We start from the raw sequence: 23,786 nt of genomic DNA, 5'->3' as shown, positions 1-23,786 counted from the left end.
TAGAGCGCGATGCTAAGAAGTAGGCAGAAGAGGAAGAAGAAGAAGAGTATGACCCTGACAGAAGTCAGAAGTCTCCTTCACCACAGATGGAGGAACAAGAGCAGTAATCTGGATAGAGAGGTGAAAAACTAGAGACTACTCTATTCTGGGTTAAGCGCACTCGGGAGTAGGAAAATGTAGGGCCACGGAAGAATTCCAAGGTGAGAAAATCATCACTTGACCCAATCACTTTGACTAAAGGTGATCTGAATGATATCGGGCAACAATGAGGGACGCGACCGTGGAGCTGCTGCAGCAATTCAAGTAGCAGCAGAAGCAATCATTGGTCACCATTCAAACAGGTTTGCGTGAGCTGCAAATCCAGGCCACTCAAGTGCAAACCAATGTGGGACAGGGTAGCGCGGCGTCAACTAGCTTGGTGCCTGGGACCTCCGAAGCAGCAAAGTTGGTCCGCTCCTTGGATCCCTAAGCTATCATGTTGCTAGAAAAAGCATTGACTATAGAAGAGGAAGCTGACAAGGCCACCGTCAGTGCTCTTAAGAAGGTTGGGTTGAACTTGGCCATGCTGCCAAGTGAAGCTTTTTACACCCTACAACATGGTGTGATCACAAAACTTCGGGCCAGAGGACAGTGCACGCTAAATGTGATCAGTAAGTAGAAGGTCATCAATGCCCAAATTTTTTTTGAGAAGACGTTTGTGATGGATCTCCTTAAGAAGATCATAGAGAAGAATGAGCACATGATAGTCATAGTAGCTAAGACATGCCGAACTATTCTAGAGCTGAATATCCCAGAATATGCGCCAGTTGATGCAAGAATTTGGAAGCTCACTACAGGTGTGTGCGACGCAAGGACAGAGCTGGCTAAGGTTCAATTTCAGTTGAACCTTAATATCATGGAGCTCAATTTAAGGGCCTAGCCTTCAACTCCACCAGAAGTCAGAGAGAAGCGCGATGAAGCTGTCAGCTATTTGCGGACCCCTGCAGATATGTGCCCAGGGTAGTTAGAGTCTGTAAAGGAGATCTGAACATCAATAAAGAGAATTATTCTAGAAATACCTATGTATGAGCTATTTTACTTATGTTATGGATGCATGAAATTATGTTATGTCGAATATTGGGTTTATGATTTAATGTTGTATTGATGTGTGAATCTATGTGTTTTACTTTGTTATATGAACGCAAGTAGGAATATATGTTTATGCAAATATAATCATAATGCATGTTGAAGTTGTCCACTACTTAAGCTAATTTGGGTAAATACAATAGTAAGAGTAATTACATAAGCGCGTAAGTGTCTGACTCGCCTATTTTAGGTATGCGAAGGATGATCGCAGACCTTCGCGAAGGTCTCAAAGCCGAATAAGAGAAGTATATCGATAAGTCCTAAAATGATTATCGATCTGCACAAAGGAAGGATTAGGGTATAAAATGACATCACTACCATCTCAGGGTGCAGAAACGTGGTTCCTACATCCTCCCATACTGCTTCGGGTGAGACTTCAGTCCGCGCTTTGCGAATTAATGCCAAAAGGGCCAGTAGTGTAAGGATTTGATTGGCTAATTAAAGATGAACCTAGGTCAGGGCCCATCAAGCCAACAGTACTCAATCTGAGACAATGTTAATTTGTGATTTTTCCTATCTCTAGTTATTTTGATACCACGGATTTGTTTTACAGTATCCAAATCCTTCATTGCAAATGAATTTGCCAATTTTCCTTTGAGCACATTTATGTCCTGCATGTTATACCCTGCAACAATCATGTCATCTACATAAAATAATAACATAATATAGTTTCCATCATGTTTCCGTTGAGATAGACACAATGATCAAAATGACATCTAGTATAACCTTGTTCAGACATAAACCTAACAAATTTTAGATACCACTGCCTTAGAGCCTGTTTTAAGACATACAAGATCTTCTTCAACCTACACACTAGTTTCTCCTTCCCTTTGACCTCATATCCTTATGGTTGCTGCATATAGATCTCCTCCTCCAAATCCCCATGGAGAAAGGTCATATTTATTTCTAACTGCTCAAGATGAAAATCTTTTGCTACTACTAGACTTAAAATAGTTCTGATTGAAGTCATTTTAACAACAGGAGAAAATATCTCATCAAAGTCTATACCTTTTTCTATGCAAACCCCTTCACCACAAGTCTAGTTATATACCTTTTCCTACCTCCATCTTCTTCCTGTAACCTGTAAACCCATTTATTCTTCAATGTTGTTTTACATGCAGGCAACCTAACTAAGTCCTAAGTCTGGTTATGTACCAAGGATTCCATCTCTTCTTTCATGGCTAGCTCCCATTTCTTCCTGGTTTTTACTTACACTGCTTCTTCATAACATTCTGGTTCACCAAAATCAGTCAACAATGCATAATATAATGAAGGAGAGTATCGTTCAAGGGGTCTACTTATCTTTCTATATATTCTAACACCACTTTCAGGTGTTTCAGGTGCCTGTTGCTGTTTTGGTTGTTTTGTTGTTTTGGTTGTTGATCATTATGATTTTCAGGCACCTTTACTTTTTTTGTGATCTCATCAAGCACTATGTATTATCTATTTTCTATTTCCCATTTTTTTTCCTGCATCTGATCCTTATACAAAACCTTTTCATTGAATATGGAATCTCTTCTCCTAATGATTTTGTGATTTTCATAATCATATAAGTGATAACAAAAAGCATTAACATCATATCCAATAAAGGTACATTTCTTTGATTTTTCCTCAAGCTTTGTTCTATTTTCTTTATTAATATGGACAAACGCTTCACAACCAAAAATCTTTAAAAATGAGTAGTTTACCTTTTACCTATCCATGCCTCCTCTAGAATACCTTCATCTAAGTAACTTGAAGGCCCTTTTTTTATTAGATAAACAATGGTATCTACAGCATATGCCCAAAATTGTAAAGGAAATATTGCATGCAATCTCATGCACCTTGCACGCTCCATGATTGTCTTGCTCATCCTTTTTGACACACCATTTTCTTATGGCATTCCTGGAACTGTCTTCTCTCTACAAATTCCATGCTCTAAACAGTACTTATAAAACTCTTTGCTACAATATTTACCTCCATTGTTTGATCTAAGACACTTCAACATTTTTCCTATCTCATTCTCAACCAAAGCTTTCCATTTCTTGAAAGTATGAAATACATCATATTTATTTTGAATATAATAAATCTAGGTTTTTTTGGTTGCATCATCCATAAAAGTAACATAATAGTGAGAGCCACTGAGAGATGATACCTGAGCAGGTCCCCATACATCTGTATGCACAAACTCTAATTTTTTTCTCTTATTTTTTTTCCCAACTTTGAGGAATTGGATTCTCTTATGTTTTCCATAAACACAATTCTCACAGAATTCCAAATCAACATGCTTCAAACCTGGCAACAAATTTCTTGAGTGAAGAATCTACATCCCCTTCTCACTCATGTGCCTGAGCCTATGATGTAGATTTTAACCCCATAAAGAAATTACCTGCATACGAATTCTAAAACACAGAAAATAAACAATGTGAGAGCATAACATATAAACACATATACACAGATATTTTCCCCTGGATCCCAAAACCAGGACTACCAAATTGATTTTTCATTATGTTCCTTTCAATGTTACAATACATATTTATACATGCCGAAGCATCCAATACCATGGACCGAAAACCATCACGTCCAAAACCATGGACCAAAAACCATCGCATCCAAAACCATGTGTGAAAACCATGCACAAAACCATAGGTAGGTCCGCCCAACCTAATATAGGGTCCAAAAAAAAAAATTCCCGAGGCGCTGCCCTAGACCCCGTAGAGGGGCGCTACCCGCCCCCCTCAAACACTGTGTGACCCCTCCGCTACGCAATCGATGCAACGAAGGGGGGGCTCATCCCCCCCTCTAACCCACCAGTTAACTACGTCAGTTAGTCGTGGAAAGAATATAACATAACCCAACATTCTCCCACTTATTTTTTTCTTTCCACAGAGGGCCACAGGAGAGCTTAGTCATTTATCCATCCCTGCAACGCCCATTATTTCTCTACACCAAGAGAACTTCTCAGAGCTCACAAATTTTGTCAATGCATCTACAGTATTCTTAAAGGTGTCCACCTTTACTAGCAACACCTTTTTGTCTTCTATCATATCCTTCACAAAGTGATACTAAACATCAATGTGCTTTGTCTTTGAATGGTAAGTAGGGTTCTTTGCCAAGAAAATTTCACTTTGGCTGTCACAATCTATCCTTATAGCTCCCTGTACTAACCTCATACTTGAACACAATCTCTGCAACCAAACTACTTCCTTGCTTGCATCAATGGCTGCCATGTATTATGCCTCTGTAGGTTATAGTGCCACTACAGATTGTTTCTTACTCATCTAACTGACTGCACCTCCAAATAGGTTAAACACATACCCACTTGTAGATCTTCTCTAATCCATATCTCCAACCCATTTTGCATCAACAAAGCCATGGATATCCAAAACTCTGTCCAATCCTGGTATTTCTTGGTAGCACAAACCATAATCGAGTTCCACGCAAATACCTGAAGACCCGCTTCACTATTATCCAATGCTCCTTCATTGGTTTTGACGTAAACCTACTCAATACACCCACTGCATGTGCAATGTCTGGTCTTGTATAGACCATCGCATACATTAGGCTACCGACTGCACTTGCACTTGGAACACGGGACATATCCTCTTCCTCTTCTTGTGTCTTGGAACACTGTTCAACAGATAAATTTACACCTATAGGAATAGGAACCTTCATCGGTTTACTATCCTACATATTAAACCTCTGCATTATTTTCTTGACATACTTCCTCTGGTTTAACCAAAGCTTCCTCTTTGCTCGATCTCTTTTAATTTCCATGCCCAAAATATAGTTTGCATCACCAAGATCTTTCATGTCGAATTTGGAGGACAATTGGATCTTCAAATCCTGGATAATTTCTTTGTCATTTCCAACCAGCAACATATCATCCACATACAAGACCAGATAAATAACACGGTCACCAATTAATTTAAAATACACACAAGGATCTACCTTGCTTCTGGTGAAGCCAAGTTCCCGTATAAATCTATCAAATTTCTGATACCACATCCTTGGTGACTATTTTAACCCATACTGAGACTTCTTTAACTTGCATACCAGTTCTTTCTTACCCTTCACCGCAAAGCCTTCAGGTTGCTTCATGTAGATCTCCTCTTCCAGATCCTTGTGAAGAAATGATGTCTTCGCATCCATCTGTTCTACCTCAAAATCAAAGCAACAACAATAGATAAAAGTAATCTAATAGAAGATACATTGGCAACAGGAGAAAAAATATCACCAAAATCAATTCTCGGCACCTGGGAATATCCTTTTGCTACCAACTGAGCTTTGTATTTCTCCACCTATCCTTCTGCATTTGTCCTCTTCTTGAACACCCATTTGCTACCAATGGGTTTCCTTCCAGCCGGCAACTCCACTAGATCCCAAGCCTCATTTTTGTGCAAAGATGCGATTTCATCAACCATGGCCTCTTTCCAGAGTTTTCCATCCTCTGAATCTACTGCTTCCTTCACAATTCCGGGGTCATCATCAGTAACAGATAAAGCAAAATTTGAATTTGAACAGAAAGCAGATGGACTATACCTTTCTGGTTGCCTTCTTTCTCAAACTAATCTTCTCACACCTGGAGTTTGTGGCTCTTCATCTTTTAATTCCTCCTCTGTTGTAGAGTCTGATCCTTCCTCCTTAAGCTCAAACTCTATCTTCTTAGGTTCCTTTGGTTGGACTTCATGTTTAATAACATCTTTCACCTCTCTGAACTCCACATCTTGGTTGTACACAACCTTCCTTGTTACTGGGTTTCAAAGCTTATAACCCTTTAAACCATCCTTATACCCAATAAAGATGCACTTTTCAGATTTACTATCCAACTTGGTTATTTTCTCCTTTGGAACATGTACATATGCATCACATCCAAGTACCCTAAGATGTGAAAGAGAGGGTTTCTTACCAGCCCATACCTCTTGTGGAGTCTTATCCTCCAACGCTGATGAAGGTGATCTGTTGACCAGGTAACATGCTGTCTCCACTACCTCTGCCCAGAATTCCTGTCCTAACCTGACACCACTCAGTATGCTTCTTTCACTTTCCATCAACGTCTTATTCATTATTTTTGCAACTCCATTTTGCTCAAGTGTGTATGGAGTAGTCTTCTATCATGCTATACCACAATTCTTACAGAATTATTCAAATTCCTTGCTACAAAACTCTCCACCATTATCTGACCTCAACACCTTTATCCTCTACTCTATCTAGTTTTCCACCAGAGCCTTATATTCTTTAAACCTATCAAAGACTTTGGACTTCTTCTTAAGGAAATATATCCATGTATTCCTTGATAAGTCATCTATAAATGATACATAGTACACAGACTTACCCAGTGATGGAACCTTCACAGGTCCAAACACATTACTGTGCACAAGCTCTAATATCTCTTTTGCCCTCTTACCACCTGATCCGGATTTAAACAGGAACGCAAAAAATTACAGAGATAACCATATACACAAAGATGCAGCGGAAATAATACTTCATTTCATTAATGGAAAATACTGAAATATGCTTACAAACAGAAATGGAAATAAACTAGCTAGGGCGATGGTAGCTTATCTCTGAGAAGAGATGTGATGGCTACATGCCTCTGAACTGTGTTACAATGAGGCTCGAAGGCCTATTTATTGTTGAGAAACAATGGAAAAACCCTTAACATTCCAAAACCTAACCCTAGGAGATGAAACGCCAAACTGTGGGCCCCGTTTGGGGGTAAGTTGGTACATCAACTTCCCGGGGTCGTAACTTTGGCATATGATCTCCGTTTGACGCGTACAATAGCTCATTAGAAAGATCTATCCGAGCACTATCATTGTTGGAACGGGCAACACAGTCCATTCCATTGACTTGTGTTGCCCCTGGATTCCCCAAAAAACGTCGTTTAGGGCCTCAAAACGGCTCCGGAAGTTCAGGACCCGAAAAACTGCTAAAAATAGTAAGTTGTGCTACAATTAAGGAAACTGAAAATGCTGAGAAAGACAATGGTGGGGGTCCAGGTGGACTTGGCAGGTGGCCACCAATATCCACCTGGATCATTCCTCCCCCCTTAGGAAGCAATGGTCCCCATTGCGTTGAGCTCCTCCATGAGATGAGGAAACTTCTGCTGAACTTGTTCCCTGGTGAGCCACTTGCCCTGCTGAAGGAGTTGGCCCGCTTTGACAACTCGATACAGTTGGATATTCTGTTGGCGAGTGTTCTTGATCTGTGTGTCCATGATCCGATCAGTTGCAGCTTGTTCCATGCAATCTGGATTTAATTCTGTGGGTTTGAGCTGTTCTGCAATGTCGGATGTGTCTAGCAATGGTGGAAAGTATGGCCGAAGGCGGTCCACATTGAATACTGGGTGCAGGCCAAGGAATGGGGGAATGCTGAGCTCAAATGCATTGTCTCCCATAGCCTTAGTAATGGTGTAAGGACCATATCGGAGTGGTCTCAATTTCCGATAGGCTCCAGTAAGGCGTTCCTTTTGCAAATGCAACCAGACTTTGTCGCCCACCTGAAACTTGTGTGGCACCCGATGTTGATCATGTCGCTGCTTGTACTTGGCATTTGATTTCTCAAGAATGTCATGGACCTGCTGGCGAATATGTTGGATGCGCTCAATGAAGCTGGTGGCCTTATCTGTTTCGGACTGGACATGAGCTGAATTCATGTGAGTAGCTGCAAGTGGCATGGCCACATCAATGGGGCATAGTGGCTGGAATCCCAAACCCACCTGAAAAGGGCTATGGCCAGTGGAGCTGTGAAGAGCTCGGTTGTAGCTGTGCTGAACGTAGGGGAGGCTCTCGTCCCATGTGCGTGGATGCTTTGAGTTATACATGCGCAGAATGTGCACAATCATCCTATTGACAACCTCTGTCTGGCCATCAGTTTGAGGATGGAAGGCTGTGGACTTCGTGAGTTTGGTGTCCAGCATTGACCAGAGACTGGACCAAAAGGTGCTGAGAAACCGACTGTCCCGATCTGAGATGATAGACTGTGGGATCCCAAAGTGCACCCACACTCGTTCAAAGAAGAGTTTAGCAGTGGCTTCTGCTGTGATATTCTTCTTGCAGGCCATCATAATGGCCATCTTTGAGAACCTGTCGACGACCACAAAAACACAGTCATTTCCATGCTTAGTGGAAGGAAGGCCTGACATGTAATCCATGGAGATGGATTCCCAAGGTCGACTAGGGGTAGGCAACGGGGTATAGAGGCCTTGCTTCTTAATGGTCGGTTTGGCAATGGCACAGGCAGTACATGATCGGATGTACTTCCCAACATCCTGTCGAAGATTCGGCCAATAGAAATAGTTTTGCAGTACTGCCACTGTTTTCTCGACCCCGAAATGCCCAGCAGCCCGACTGTAGTGTGCTTCCCAAATCATCTTGGCACGCTCGCTTGAAGGAACACAAAGGTGACCGAGGTGGCATAATAGGGCATCCTGGAGGTGAAAATCTGCAACCTGCCGACCCTCCAAGAGTGTCTGGTATGTGTGGCCGAATTCTGGGTCGCTTTTGTAGAGAAGTGGCCAATCAGAAGTCTCGTGCCCGCAAGAGTTGAGCACGGTGGTTAGCGCCATGATCGGTGGTCGACTGAGGCAATCTGCAACATTATTGGTGCTGCCCTTTTTATACTTGATATTCAAGTGAAACTGTTGCAGGTATGTAGACCACTTCTGATGGCGATCATTCTGCAATTTCCCTTGGGTCTGTATGAACTGCAGAGGTCGGTGGTCTGTGTGGATGACCGTTTCCTTCCCCAAAATGTAATGCTTCCATTGTCGGCAGGCCTGTACAATGGAATACATCTCTTTATCATAAGTGGGGTACTTCCGGACTGTGTCTGAAAGTGTTTCACTGTGATATGCCACTGGATGTCCATGTTGAGTAAGGACTGCCCCAATAGCATAGTCAGAGGCATCTGTCTCGACCTCAAATGGTTGTTGTAAATCTGGTAACGCGAGCACTGGTGCCGTGCAGAGGCGATCCTTCAACTCCCTGAATGCCTTCTGTTGAGATTCAGACCAAAAGAATTTTGCTTTCGCCCCGCCCTTGGTGACTTGACTCAAGGGCCAAGAAATATGAGAAAATCCCAACACAAACCTGCGGTAGAAGTTGGCAAGACCTAGAAAGCTGCGGAGCTCTGTTAGAGTGGTTGGAGAGGGCCAATCCCGAATGACTTGGACCTTGGCTGGATCGACATGCACCCCCTGTTCATCAATGATGTATCCCAGATACTGAACCTCGGTCATGCCAAAAGTGCATTTCTCCAAATTGGCACATAGCTTGTGTTGCCGCAGTGTTTGGAGAACCTGTCGGATGTGGTGGAGGTGCTCTTCCCAACTCTGGCTGAAGATCAGAATGTCATCCAAGTATACTACTACAAAGGAGTTGGTGAATGGCCGCAAGATGTCATCCATTAGCCTCATAAAGGTTGCAGGAGCATTCGTCAATCCGAAAGGCATGACCAACCATTCGAAGAGGCCCTCCTTGGATTTGAAGGCAGTCTTCCACACATCTGAGGGTTCAATTGGTACCTGGTGATATCCTGACTTCAGATCGATCTTGCTGAAATATTTCGCCCCCTTTAGTTGGTCTAGGAGGTCATCAATCCGCGGGATCGGGTACCTATTACGGACAGTGATCTTGTTCAGCGCCCGATAGTCAATACAGAGTCTCCACGTCCCATCCTTCTTCTGTACCAACACTATCGGGCTCCCACAGGGCGAAGAACTCGGACGGATGTGACCTTTCTGCAGGAGCTCCTGAATCTGCCTCTTGATTTCATTGTTCTCCAGAACGGAGCGCCGATAAATTGGTCCATTGGGTAGCGGCGCACCTGGGGTCAGATCGATGGAGTGCTTGACTTGACAGTGCAGAGGAACCCCTGCCGGGGAGGTGAAGATGTCTTCGTACTCCTCCACAATCTTGTCCATCTGTAGCTGCCGTGCAGAGGGACCCCGTTTGGAGGCCGCGGCCACTGTCTTCTTCTTCCCTTGAGGGCGTATCATCAGGAAAACAAATTTCCTGGTTTTGGAAATGATCTTACTGCATTGTTTTGCAGTAATCAAAGAGATGGCGGCAGGTGGTGCTACCTCTGGTATCCTGAACAACTTATTTCCCAATGTAATAATAACAGCACGGGGCCTTGATTCATACACAGCATGTCGCTTCCACAAGTATGGTTGTCCTAGTAATACATCACAAACTTCAAGGGGAGCAATGTCACACAATACCTCATCCGTGAAGGGCTTGATGTTGTATGGAAGGCGACACTGCTGGCTCACGCGAAGATCTCGCCCTTGGTGAAGCCACCCAATGGTGTATGGTTGTGGATGTGCTGTGGTCGGTAAGCCCAACCGCTTCACGACCTCTGCCGAAATGAGGTTCTTTTGACTCCCGCTATCAACAATGAACTGTATCGGGGAGCCCTTTACCCACATCTGGGAGTGGAAGAGACGCTCCTCCTCCTCTGGATCTTCGGGTTCATTTTTCTGGATCTTTGCGGTAGCAACAGTGGCGCTGGGATCCGCATCAATGATCTGCTTCCCTTTTTCATACCCCTTATCGGGTTCTGACTCAGAGTCGGAACATGCATCTGATTCTGAAACCTTTAGCTCAGCCACCAGTGACTGCTTGGCCCGACACTCACTTGTGTTGTGAGTGGAGCTCTTATGGAACTCGCACCATTTTCCAGTGTCCTTTCTCGGCTTCGCGGCGTTGCTCTTTGCTTGCAGCTTCGGCTGGTTGTCTTGGGCTGTCCCGCCTTGGCTTTGTCCTTTGTTCTGTGGTTTAGGGGCACCTTTCCCCTGCTTTGGATTCGCAGATCCAAAGTCTCGCTTCTTTTGTTTAAACTTCTGCTCGACCTTGACGGCATACCGGTATGCTGCGCCGAGCGAGGGGATGTTTAGGAACTGTATTTCTTCCTGGATGTACTTGTGCAGGCAGCCACGGTATTTGAGTATCAAATGTTGCTCCGAATCCTTGATACCCAACTTTGTGCGAAGGGTATGGAAAAGATTGGTGAACTCCGGCACGTCTTGGTCCCTTCCCTGCCGCAGCGTGGTCCACTTTATGTATTCATCCTCATAGCTTCCGACAGGGTAGTACTGCTCCTTGATGGCATCCCGGAACGAATCCCAGGTGGGTGCGGCTGAAAATAGTGAGCCAGTACTTTCATCCTTCTGCTCGCAGTAGGTTTCCCACCAGTCCTTGACGTGGGGGGCTGCTTTGAGAAGAGCAAAAACAATCTTTTCCCGACTCGAAAATTCATGAACAGAAAAATAACCCTCTAGCAGATTTAACCATTTATCTACGGCATCGGCGTCTATCTGACCCTCGAATATGGGGATTTCAAAATTAACTTGTACCTTAAAGGGTGTGGCGTTTCCAGAGGAGCTGCTGGAAGCCGATGCGCCGCTTCTGGGTAGCCGCTGAAGGATCTGCGCAAAGCTGTCCATCATCGCGTTCCGTTGTCGCTCGAGCGCTTCTTCGAGCAAGATTTTGATGGGATCTCCTGCCCCCTCGTCTTTCTTCTCGTCCGCCATGGGAGGCCGTCGGGATTTGCGAGGCTGGTCTTGCAAAGGTTCAACCAGTTCAAGCCCTAACTCCTTATATCCCGACCTTGTTGGGGACATGCAAAGAAAAACAGAGAAAAAGCAGACCGCTCTGATACCACTGATCCAGATTTAAACAGGAACGCAACAAATTACAGAGATAACCATATACACAAAGATGCAGCGGAAATAATACTTCATTTCATTAATGGAAAATACTGAAATATGCTTACAAACAGAAATGGAAATAAACTAGCTAGGGCGATGGTAGCTTATCTCTGAGAAGAGATGTGATGGCTACATGCCTCTGAACTGTGTTACAATGAGGCTCGAAGGCCTATTTATTGTTGAGAAACAATGGAAAAACCCTTAACATTCCAAAACCTAACCCTAGGAGATGAAACGCCAAACTGTGGGCCCCGTTTGGGGGTAAGTTGGTACATCAACTTCCCAGGGTCGTAACTTTGGCATATGATCTCCGTTTGACGCGTACAATAGCTCATTAGAAAGATCTATCCGAGCACTATCATTGTTGGAACGGGCAACATAGTCCATTCCATGGACTCGTGTTGCCCCTGGATTCCCCAAAAAACGTCGTTTAGGGCCTCAAAACGGCTCCGGAAGTTCAGGACCCGAAAAACTGCTAAAAATAGTAAGTTGTGCTACAATTAAGGAAACTGAAAATGCTGAGAAAGACAATGGTGGGGGTCCAGGTGGACTTGGCAGGTGGCCACCAATATCCACCTGGATCACCACCATAGGGGAAACTCACCCGATTCTTCTTCCCATATACACAATTTTTTTTAGAAATCAAAATCCAGAGAGCTATTACTCATACCTTCTACCATACCTCTACCATGAAGTATTCAAAGGCCCTTCTCTCCAATATGTCGAAGCCTTTGATGCCACGGCACGGTCTTCTCTCCAAAGACCACTAGATTATCTACTCCACTTTCTAGAACCACAGAACTGTTGCACTCATCAACAACAGTGCTACCTTGCAGCTTGTACACAGTTCCAATCTGAACTCCCCGCATCAATACCAATGCTCCCTGAACCATCTTGCAAATATCCTTATCGAACACTGTTTTTAAACCTGCATCATCCAGCTTGCTTATAGAAATTAGATTTCTGGCCAATGCAGTAATATGAAGAACACCCGGAAGTGTTCTAACCCTTCCACCTTGCAACTTCAACTTTACTTTTCCGCGACCAAAGGTACTAGCCTTCCTGTCATCCCCTAAGAAGACATCACCACCATCGTATTTCTCATACTCATAGAACCACTATCTATGGGCAGTGAAGTGAAAGGATGCACCTGAGTCAATCAACCATGCCTCGTGATCTACATGTGTACTTGAAGAAGCCAAGTACACATCCCCACCTTCATCTGAGGTGGTTTTCACCTCTACAGAAGGAGCATCATCAGATCCCTTTCCTTTGTTAGGAGATTTAGATTTGCAGTCCCTTTTGTAGTGCCCTTCCTTTCCGCATTTCTAGCACACCACCTTTACAGGTTTTCCTAGAGATTTAGATCTCCCTCTAGATTTATATCTCCCACTCGATGACTTATTTTTGTTTCTGTTCTGGGACCATCCTTGTACAGACAAAGCATCACCATTTTGGCTCTCCATATTTTTCCATCTCATCTCCTCTGTTAGCAAGGATGAGACTATTTCACCAAACTATGAGGTAGTTGCATTGCTACCTATTGCAATAACTAGACTATCCCACAAATCTGGTAGAGAACACAACGAACTGATGCACTTATCTTCATTTGAAATTTTAATATCAACAGATAATAACTGACTTACCACAATATTAAATGTGTTCAGATGCTCTATCACCGAGTCTCCATATTTCATCCTCAGGTTATACAGCTTTTCCATAGGAACATTTTATTCACTAGAGACTTAGATTGGCACAAAGTCCCTAACTTGTCCCACAAAGCCTTAGCCATAGCTTCCCCTGATACATTCAGCAATATTGAATCTAAGACACACAATTGTATTGTGCTATTTTCCTTCCGATACAACTTCTTCCATTCTTCATCGGACACTCCTGTTGGTTTAGTACCTGGATCTACCACGATCCACTAATCTTTATCCACCAACAGATCCTCCATCTTGAGTTTCCACAACTCAAAACTCTTACCAGTAAATTTCTTGATCTCTATCTTCCCATTTATTTCAATCTTCTTTCACCACCAGAGTCGAACCTGCAGATCTCCCACCGAACAGGGTCTACCATAGGCTCGAGCGAAACCCCTCAGCAATAAAGGCGTCCCCTTGAAGCCAAAATAGCTCTGATACCAAATGTAGGTTTTAATCCCGTATGGAAATTACCTGCATACGAATTCTAAAACACAGAAAATAAACAATGTGAGAGCATAACACATAAAACACATATACATAGAGATTTTCCCCTGGATCCTAAAATCGAGACTACCAAATTGATTTTTCATTATGTTCCTTTCAATGTTACAATACATATTTATACATGCCAAATCATCCAATATCATGGACCAAAAACCATTGCATCCAAAACCATGGACCGAAAACCACTGCATCCAAAAGCATGGACTGAAAACCATCGCATCCAAAACCATGGGCGAAAACCATGCATAAAACCATAGGTAGATCCATCCAACCTAATATACTGTCCAAAAAAAAAAATCCCCAGGGCACTGCCCCAGACCCTATAGATCGGCACTACCCTCCCCCCTAAAACCCCCTGTGACCCCCCCACTGCGCAATCGACGCAACAAAGGGGGGGCTTCGCTTTCCCAATAACCCCCTAGTTAACTACATTAGCTAGTCGTGGAAGGAATATAACACAACCCAACATATGATGCCACAATGTTATATATGCTCCTATAGAGGTTAAAGCATTAACAAAAATAGAAATACCATTGCATAATGTACCAACATTTTCTCCTTTTGTTATTACTAGGGCTCCTTTAGTGACCTTCCATGTTTTATCTGTAAAAGTAGTTACATAGACTTGACCTCCCAATGGCCCCGTTAAAATTACATTTTTCTTCAGATCTGGAACATGCCTTACGTCCTTCAATAGCCATTAGTTTCCATTTTGTTGTTTTATGAAAACTTTACCCATTACAACGATTTTACAGGGTTTATCACCACCCAAATGAACCTGTCCAAAATCTCCTTGAACATTATCATGAAAATGTTTCCTATTAGATGTGGCATGGAATGAGGCCCTAAATCTACCACCCAGGCATCAATAATATTTTCTAAAGAAATAACCAAAGCATATTGCAACACATCACCTGTCACATTTGCTTCATGATTCTTTTCTTGCTCCATGTCTCCTTTTCCCTTTTGAGACTTACAGTCTTTCTTTAGGTTTCCTTTCTTCACACATTTCCAACACGCTATCCCTGATCTAGACTTGGAACTTCCTTTCCTTTACTTATTGTGATATTCTGGGCTCTTTCCTCTTTCCATTTTTCTTCCTCTATTCTCTACAGTCAAAGCATTACTTGATGTCTCACCAGAGCTTTTCCGTCACATTTCCTCACTAAGGATTGCACTAACAACATCATCAAACTTTAAAGTACTAGATCGAGAGACTAGTCATAACTAAGTCATTCCCACTTTCTCGAAATGAGCACATAAATAATAGAGCCCTAACTTCATCATCAAAAGTTACCCCTACAAAACTTAAATGGCTAGTAATGGTATTAAATTCATTTAAATTATCAACAATATTTCCACCTTCTAACATCTTCATATTAAATAAACACTTCATAAGAAATACATTATTTGAGGCCAAAGTTTTTTCATATAATTTGGCCATTTCTGACTTTAAGTCCTATTTTGTCATTTCCTTTCAAATATTAAAGGCTACCGATGCTGCTAGGCATAGTTGTATTGTTCCAAGTTCCTTTCTATCGAGAATATCCCATTCTTTGTATGTCATACTCATCAACTTATTTGTCTTTCCGCTCAATGGTAGGTACAAATCTGTTATAGACATTTTTGTGCCTTACAGCATTGAGCATGAAATGTCCATAATCTAAGGGATCCAAAGTCCCTAAACATGTTGTTCCTACCCCTAGAGGAACAAGGCTAACAAACCACAGCAATTCACAGAAGTTCTCCACCAGAAACTGCTCAAAAACAAGTCAATTCAGGATCATGTCAATGGCTCCACTGGCTGTCTGCGCTGAATGTCAAAGCCAACACTGGCTACCTGCGCTGAATGTCAAAGCCAACACTGGCTACCTGCGCTGAGCGAGAGTGGACATGTGGCAAGCTCATTTCTCAAGGTGTCAAAACCCAGGAAGCTTCCAAAATGACACTTGCCTCAGGGAATTCGACTATGATGAGTAAGAGGTTCCAAAATCTCCAAGTGGAAGCAAGAACCTCCAAGTGGAATCAAGAACTGACAGAGGGAGAGGACACTAGTCAGATCTCAAGCTGACTCATCCTCTCTCCAAACATCTATATATGGATCTCTCCTCCATGAGATCTGGAGGCTGGAATTTTGTTATTGCAAAGAATTGTTGTTGGTTTGAGATCAGAATCATTGGGTGCTTAATGCTTTGAAGGGAGGTGAAGATAGGAATTCCATTTTGCTGGGAAGGAGATGCTGGATTGGAGCCCTCTGGGTTGTATCTCTTCCTGAACCTTGTTATTCATCAATAAAGTTATCTTGGTTTCTCCTATATACTGGTGTATCTTTGATGTATGATTGCATTAGTATGTTTAGTTTACTTCTAATCCTGAACTAGTTATAAATATGAATCTATGTCTTGTGTAGTGTTCTTCTCTTGTGATCTTGCAGAAACCCGTTGAAGCTGGGCGAGCGAGAAGGCAAGTAGTTGGGAACTCTCCAAGAGAAGAGAAACTGGATCGAGGGACAAATGGAAGACACCGGTTAGTCCATCCATCTCTCTTCATTCTAATTCATAAAGGAAGAATACTAGAATAGCTGTCTCTGTTTGTTGCTAAGGCACTGTCACACCTTAGGTGGATAGGATCGTCCTGCATAGGCATTTTTCCCCACAACAAAATCTTTCTAACACAGATAAATGTCCATCTACATCTTCCACGACTGGTAGTTTTGGCCATTAAATTTTTTGACCCTAAACCTACCATCTTCTGTAATTGTTCCCACTCGAACTACGAACCCTTCTCTCCTACAAGTTTATTAGCCAAATAGACCTTCGACTCTAATACTAGTTGTTAGAAAATTATATATTACAAAGTAATGGAACACATAAAATATTGCAGAAAAAGAAACATAGAAAATTCATAAAACAAGAGAGAGACACATATATATCTGTTTCACCCAATTTGGACTACGTCCATAGAGAAACAGCCAGTCCTTCCTTTTATATTATCTAGCAAAATGAAGAGATACAACTTACAACAGATTTGATGTAATTTCCTCTTCGCTCTCACACAATCCCCTTTCTCTTTCTCAATCAGAATGCACATATATTCAACGCAATACAATTCCCTCATATATATCAAGGGGCTGCCTTCCAGGGGAAAAAAACCCTAAATTAAACATAACTTCTACCATCAGAGCATCTGTTGAATGAACGGTCCAGATTGACTACTAAATTACAATATTTTACAAGGCAATTTTACATCTACTTTTAGCTTCGGGGGCACTGCCCCTGAATCCCCACTGGGGGGGCTGATAAAAATCGTCGTCACCCTCCCTAGACCCCCCTAGCGATGAACAAAAGGGTGGTGTTTCTACCCCATTACGAACTGGGGTCCAATGTGGTGATACCTTTGAATAAAGAAGATAATCAGGCTCCACACCCAACAAAAAATGGCATAGAGGAGTTACTATTCTTGACATCACTCTTTTCAAGCCCTCTGTAACTGCCAACATGCCTTCTCCTAGCCTTTTTATGCATTCTTAGGTTTATACTACCCAACACATATTGTTTTCTTCCATGCCATCTACAGTTTATGGCCTTATTCCCAAAATTATTGCAAGAAGAACAATAACCATGAAAAGGCTTCTTATAGTTGACAATACCTTTTCTTTGAAGGCATGGTCCTTAAGAGGGAAAGGATCTTCGTTGGTTCTTCATGTGCCTTCCATTGCATATTGCACTACTACCTTGCATTCTTTCCTATTATTGCTTGGATCTCTTCTGCTTCTCTCCTTGTTGTTGCTTCTTAGCATGTTGTTGTTGCCTTTCTTCTCCTGTTGTTGAAGCTTTCCTTTATGTTGTTGAAGTTCAACAACTTCTTTTCCTCTTTTTGTTTGGAACGTCAAACTTCCTTTACATGGGAATTTGACCCTTTAGCCTTCATAATATTGGAGCTTGTCTTTTCTTTGAAACCCAAACTAGCTTTGATGAGATGGGATCCCTACTTAAAAATCATCTCATTCAAAGAATTTTTTCTCTCCTCAAGCTTTTGATATTGAGACAGCTCTTCATTTTCCCTTTCTAGGTCATGTTTCAATGAGACAAATTCATTTTGTAGTCTCTCACAGTAATCTTCTCCATCATTAGTTGAATGGTTAACCTCTCATTCAATCTGCTAGCCTCTTCTTCTTGAGAATTCAGATCAACTATTGTTATGCTCAACTTTTCATTCTCAAGCTCATAAAATTTCAATTGCTCCTCTTGCTTGAGATCTGCCTCTAATAGTTCCTTGACCTCCTTTATATTAGAGATCAACTTATTTCTAAATTATATCATTTCATTCAGATCCTTATCTTTTCCATCAGAGGTGCCAGATGAGTTACCACAAAGATCTAAGTTCATATATGTGTGCATGGAGTATCCCACAGGTCTTAGATATATCCCTTCTTCATCACTACTAGGGTTACTCTTATTTTCTCCTATGGACGAGCATACTTTGGATCCCTCTTCTTCTTTAGAGGACCCCTCTTATTCTATTGCTACTAAAGTAGGTATATCTTCATTACTACCACTAGATTCATGGCTATCTCTATCTTCAAATGATTCAGATGAACATATAGATAATGAGTGACATATTTATTTACATTTCTCACAAATAAATAGCTTAGCTTCTGAACCGTGTGGCCTCTCATCCAGGTCTTCTTCTTCACCATCCTTGGAGTGAATATCAACAAGTTGCTCGCAGGAATAAATATCTTAAATATTTTGAGAATCATTCCTTTTAGATGCCTTATCCTTTTACTTCCTTTTCTTATTATCACCAACAACTACATGTTTTGGTTCACTACTTGAGCAGCAAGGTTCTTCGGCCTTATCCTAATCCACATGGAAACCTTCTCCATATAGACATTGCAATATGTCTAGCATTTCCTTTTCTATCTCACAGTTCCTTACTTCCTCAACATCTAGTTTAGACAACTCTTTCATGATGATTTCCTTGGCTTCTTCATTATGCTCAATCTTTTATCCATTCAATAAGGAGAACCATACATCAACATCCAAATCCATTAAATAGGCTTCCATTCTAACCTTCCATAATACATACTCTGATCCATTTAAAAATGGAACTCCTTTTGTTGTTAGCTAACCTTGATTAGCCATTATTTCCTTTGGATCTGCGTTTGAGTGGTTAAGTTGTTCCTAAAGGGATCTGGCTCTTATACCAATTGTTGTAAACAATTTTAATACAGAGAGGGGGTGGGGGGGTGAATCAGTACTAAGGCTAATTTAAACTTTTCTGCTAATTTATCTTTACTCATTCAAACTTGGCATCCATTATATGATAGAAATCATTAATAAACCATAACAATAGACATATCAACTGATAGAATCATACACACCATGAGAAACAAACACATGAGACATAGAGGTTTAATGTGGAAACCCTTCTGGGAGAAAAACCACCAAAGATTTTTTTTGTTATTGATGTAAAATAAGAGCACCTACTATATTGCATAAATTTATTTGTGAGCCACCACTCACAGGAAGCACCAACTCCCTTTGATTTTTTCCTAGCACCCACTAGTAGAAAGAACTAACTCCCTCCTTCTTGCAAACACCTGATCCACCTACTAGAAAAACCATTTGAAGCACCAACTTCATGGATTTATTACAAGAACCAAATTGCAGGAAGCACCAAGCCTTGTCAGACACCCACTAGAGATGGAAGCACCAACTTTCTGTATGCAATATCCAACCCATACTCAAAAGAAAACTTACTTCTCATTGTAATTGACAGATTATCTTCCTATTTTTAGCTCTTTAATATCCTCTTCCCTTGGCCCATGCAACATTCTATGTCCTCTTCTCACTTTTCAATACCATACTTCTTCTCTCGGCCCTCTACTATTCCACATACTCTCTTGACCTCACACAAGAGCATTGACCCACTCATACCCTTTTATCTGCAACATAGGAACACACAACCTCTTTCTACAACACATGCACACTTTGCCTCTCCTCAGCAATGCACTCATGCACAAATCTCTCCACACAGCTCACTAGGAATAATGTTGCTTCCCCCGCATTACTCAACTGCAATCCTAGGTTTTGTTTCATTGAAACATAGTGATCAATGTTGTCTCTGTCAGCCATCACTCTACCATCCACACTATTAGAGTGTACCTCCACATGTCTTCTCCATCCTATTATTGTGTCTCATTTATTGAATTATGCTACTGCAATATTAAACCAAATAATGGGCTTCGTTCACTCACCAACTGTGGTTGTAGTACAATTAATGCAAGGAATGTCCACCTGAGTGTATTTCAACCTACTAAGAAATAAATCTTAGTCACATTGTAGACTCAAGGAATTCTTCCATTAAATTCAGTTTGTACTGACAGTATGTCTCTTTAAGGCCTGAGACATACTTCTGAATTGTCTCACAGAGACTACACGTACCTCAGGCATGGCTCTCCTTCATGTAATCAATTGTTTTTTTTTTAGGATTTGTTCTTCATTTAATCCCTTGTAGTGTGCATAGAAGATCATAAGTGGCTTACTTCTTCTTAATATAATCCCTTTAAATCATCCTGTGTAATCATGGTCCTTGCTGCCTTTACTCAGTGATCTCTGTAGTCACCATTTCTCCAGTCACACCAACCTTACTGTGCACATTTTCTTAGCTACTCCATCCTTGCTTATTCCAACTACAAACATGACCAATTTGGCACACAATGCCTAAGAGTTGCCGACCCATATGTTCTTTTATTTTTGATCCAAGTGGATATTGGTGGCCAATGGACCCCCACCATTGTTCTTTCAGTTTTTCAGTTTCCTTAATTGTAGCACAATTTACTGTTTTTAGCAGTTTTTCGGGTTCTAAACTTCCGTAGCAATTTTGAGGCCCTAAATGATATTTTTTTGGCAAGCTACCACCAACGACTTTTTATAAATCGTCTTTTTCTTTGTAGTCCTCGGAGAGATATTTATAATGGGATATCATGCGCATCAAATGGAGATAATATGACCAAGTCACGACCTCAGGAAGTTGGCTATCCAACTAACCCGAACGGGGCCCATAAACTCTTGGTGTTACATCTCCTCAGGTTAGGGTTTTGGTTGTTTAGGGTTTTCTCTTATTGTTCAATAATAAAAAGGCCCTTGAGCCTCATTGTAACATAGTTTAGAGGCTTGTAGCCATCACATCTCTTCTCAGAGATAAGCTACCATCATCGAGCTAGTCTCATTTCCATACTGTTTGTAAGCATATTTCATTATTTGATATTAATCAAAGGAAGTGTTATATATACTGCATTTCTGTATTTATGGTTATATCTGTAATTTTTTGCGTTCCTGTTTAAATCCGGATCAATTTCCCGCCTGACACTGCTATGTTAAATAGCTAATTTGGCATAGCCACCAAATATAGAGGACTTCTCTCCTGTGGTGATATTTTTTTGTCTTCAACCCAATGGCCTATGGTCACTAAAGCATGCAAAATTACTGCAAAACCAAGTCTTGGGCACACCTTCCAATGTAGGTCGGGAGGTTAGGATTTGTCCCACTCTATTTACTTATGCACCTACATTTTCCTCAACCCCAACTTACTTATAGGATTGACTAAATCCCTTTTCCACTCCCTTGGGCCTGTTTTATTAATTCAATCAAATACACGAGAAAAGATTTACAAAAAAAACCCTTGGCTAGAACTTCGACACTCTGCCACATCATCAGCTTACATCATGCGAACATCATCTGGGCCATGTGGCACCTTCTGTATCGTGACACGTGTCCCCTAAATTTGTCCCATTAGGCCACCCAAAAAAGCCGAATATACCTTCCATGTGCCTTCCACACTGCCACACCATGCTGGCATCATTTTCCACGTTCCTACCAACTCATCACATAGCCAATCACATTCTGCCAATTTTTTGCCTATATCAGGTCCCACATTGGTCGAGAGGTCAGAAGTCAGGGTTTGTTCTCATGTTGAACATTGTTGCAGGTCCGACCACTAGCTGGTCTGAACTAGAGCTCTCTCCCGACTTGGCTGAATACTAACTAATCCACATGCCCAATTAGGAGTTGGTCCCACATAGTTTGGGGATCAAGGGTTAGAGCTTTCTTCTCCTGCTAACTTTGCTAAGCGGCCCAACCTTCAACTAGGCATGACTTCTGACTAGGCCCAACCTTGGTTCAAAATTTACGTAAGTCCTGAGGAATGAACTCTTATATGCACAAACTTCAACTTCCTATATCTTCTAATCTAGTAGTCCTTTTCCAGAATTCAGCATACCATTATAAACATATTCCATAACATTATCCAATTGTGCCATCTACAAGAGTATCTAATCTAATCTCTTGAGGAAAAATATCTTCCAAAGCATGGGATGCCCAACTGACATTGACACATCAAGCTCATCAATGCTAGCCCAATTACCATCACAGCTAGGCTAGTGGACATCAATGCTAACTTTCCTAACATCATCCTAGAACATATGTTGCAACCAAAATCCATGCTAGTATGGTTGACATCAATGCTAGCACTCTTTTTTTTCACTAGAAATCTAACAATGCCAAATTTTCCAACACATCTCTCAGCATAACTGTTGTCACCAATGCTAACACATTTTCTACCACCATCCATCCAGGCAATGGAAACTCTCCAATAGTTACCGGGGAGGACCCCTACTATGATCCCTACCATCCACTCTTTACCCATCCAACAATATATATCTATGTGGGTCCTTCCCCCTTCCCAATGATGTCACAGGGAAGGAGGAACCACGTAAACTTCATCCGTCGATCTCACATTATTTCTTCAATGTTCGATGATTAACCACCATAATGCTTCATCCATCTAGTTTCATGGACCAATGCCTTAGCACTTGAGGCTTAAATTTTCACTAAAACCATGGTTAATTCTATAGCCACAAGGGTCATAATTATACCATAGCAGCATGAAAACTCATGTTGAATGCACTTGGTGCCCTAGATTGGCAGTAAAGTTTCCTAGCCGTATCAACATCATGCCAAGTATATGGGTGGTAGTAATCCCATCACCATTAATTGGACCTCATTATATGATCCCATCCTGACACTATTATTTAGGCTTTGTCATATGTGCATGGTACTATATATATATATATATATATATATATATATATATATATATATATATATATATATATATATATATATATATATATATATATATATATATATCCTAATCTACCCCATTGTGAGTATTGCCAAGACTTCATTCATTTCAGTGTGTGTCATAGATTCTACCTCTAGATATACATTTTTATGTTTTTTTTTTATAGGTTGATATGATGCCCTTGTGTATATTAACGTGTTTATGCCTGAGCTGGAATCTCTTGAAGCTATGACTCTTATGACTTCATTATAACTAATATATATACATGTGGGTGTGTGTGCGCACGCGTGCGTGCATGTATGTATAATGGCATTGTAAATCGACATGGATTTCGATGTATGCTACATTGAGCACATGATCACTTCTACTCTCACACCCATGCACTGAGCCATAGGAAATCTCAACCCTGGATTTTAGAGTAGAAAAATAGTATGGCCATTACACTAGTCTCCGACCTTAATGACTTCATCTTCCTGCGTATAGTGCAGAGACACAAAGACACCAACATTTTGTCCAAGCTTTTTTCACTAAGCCAAAGCGCATCTATATATATATATCACTAGACTACTAGTTTTGGGAAATAGTACTCGTCTCCAATCTAGCCTTTT

Source organism: Pinus tabuliformis, chromosome 9 (assembly GCF_031772625.1).
Source record: "Pinus tabuliformis cultivar Carrire ecotype Pingquan chromosome 9, CPIR1, whole genome shotgun sequence".
Lineage (NCBI taxonomy): Eukaryota > Viridiplantae > Streptophyta > Pinopsida > Pinales > Pinaceae > Pinus > Pinus tabuliformis.
Note: the sequence above shows the minus strand (reverse complement) of the source record.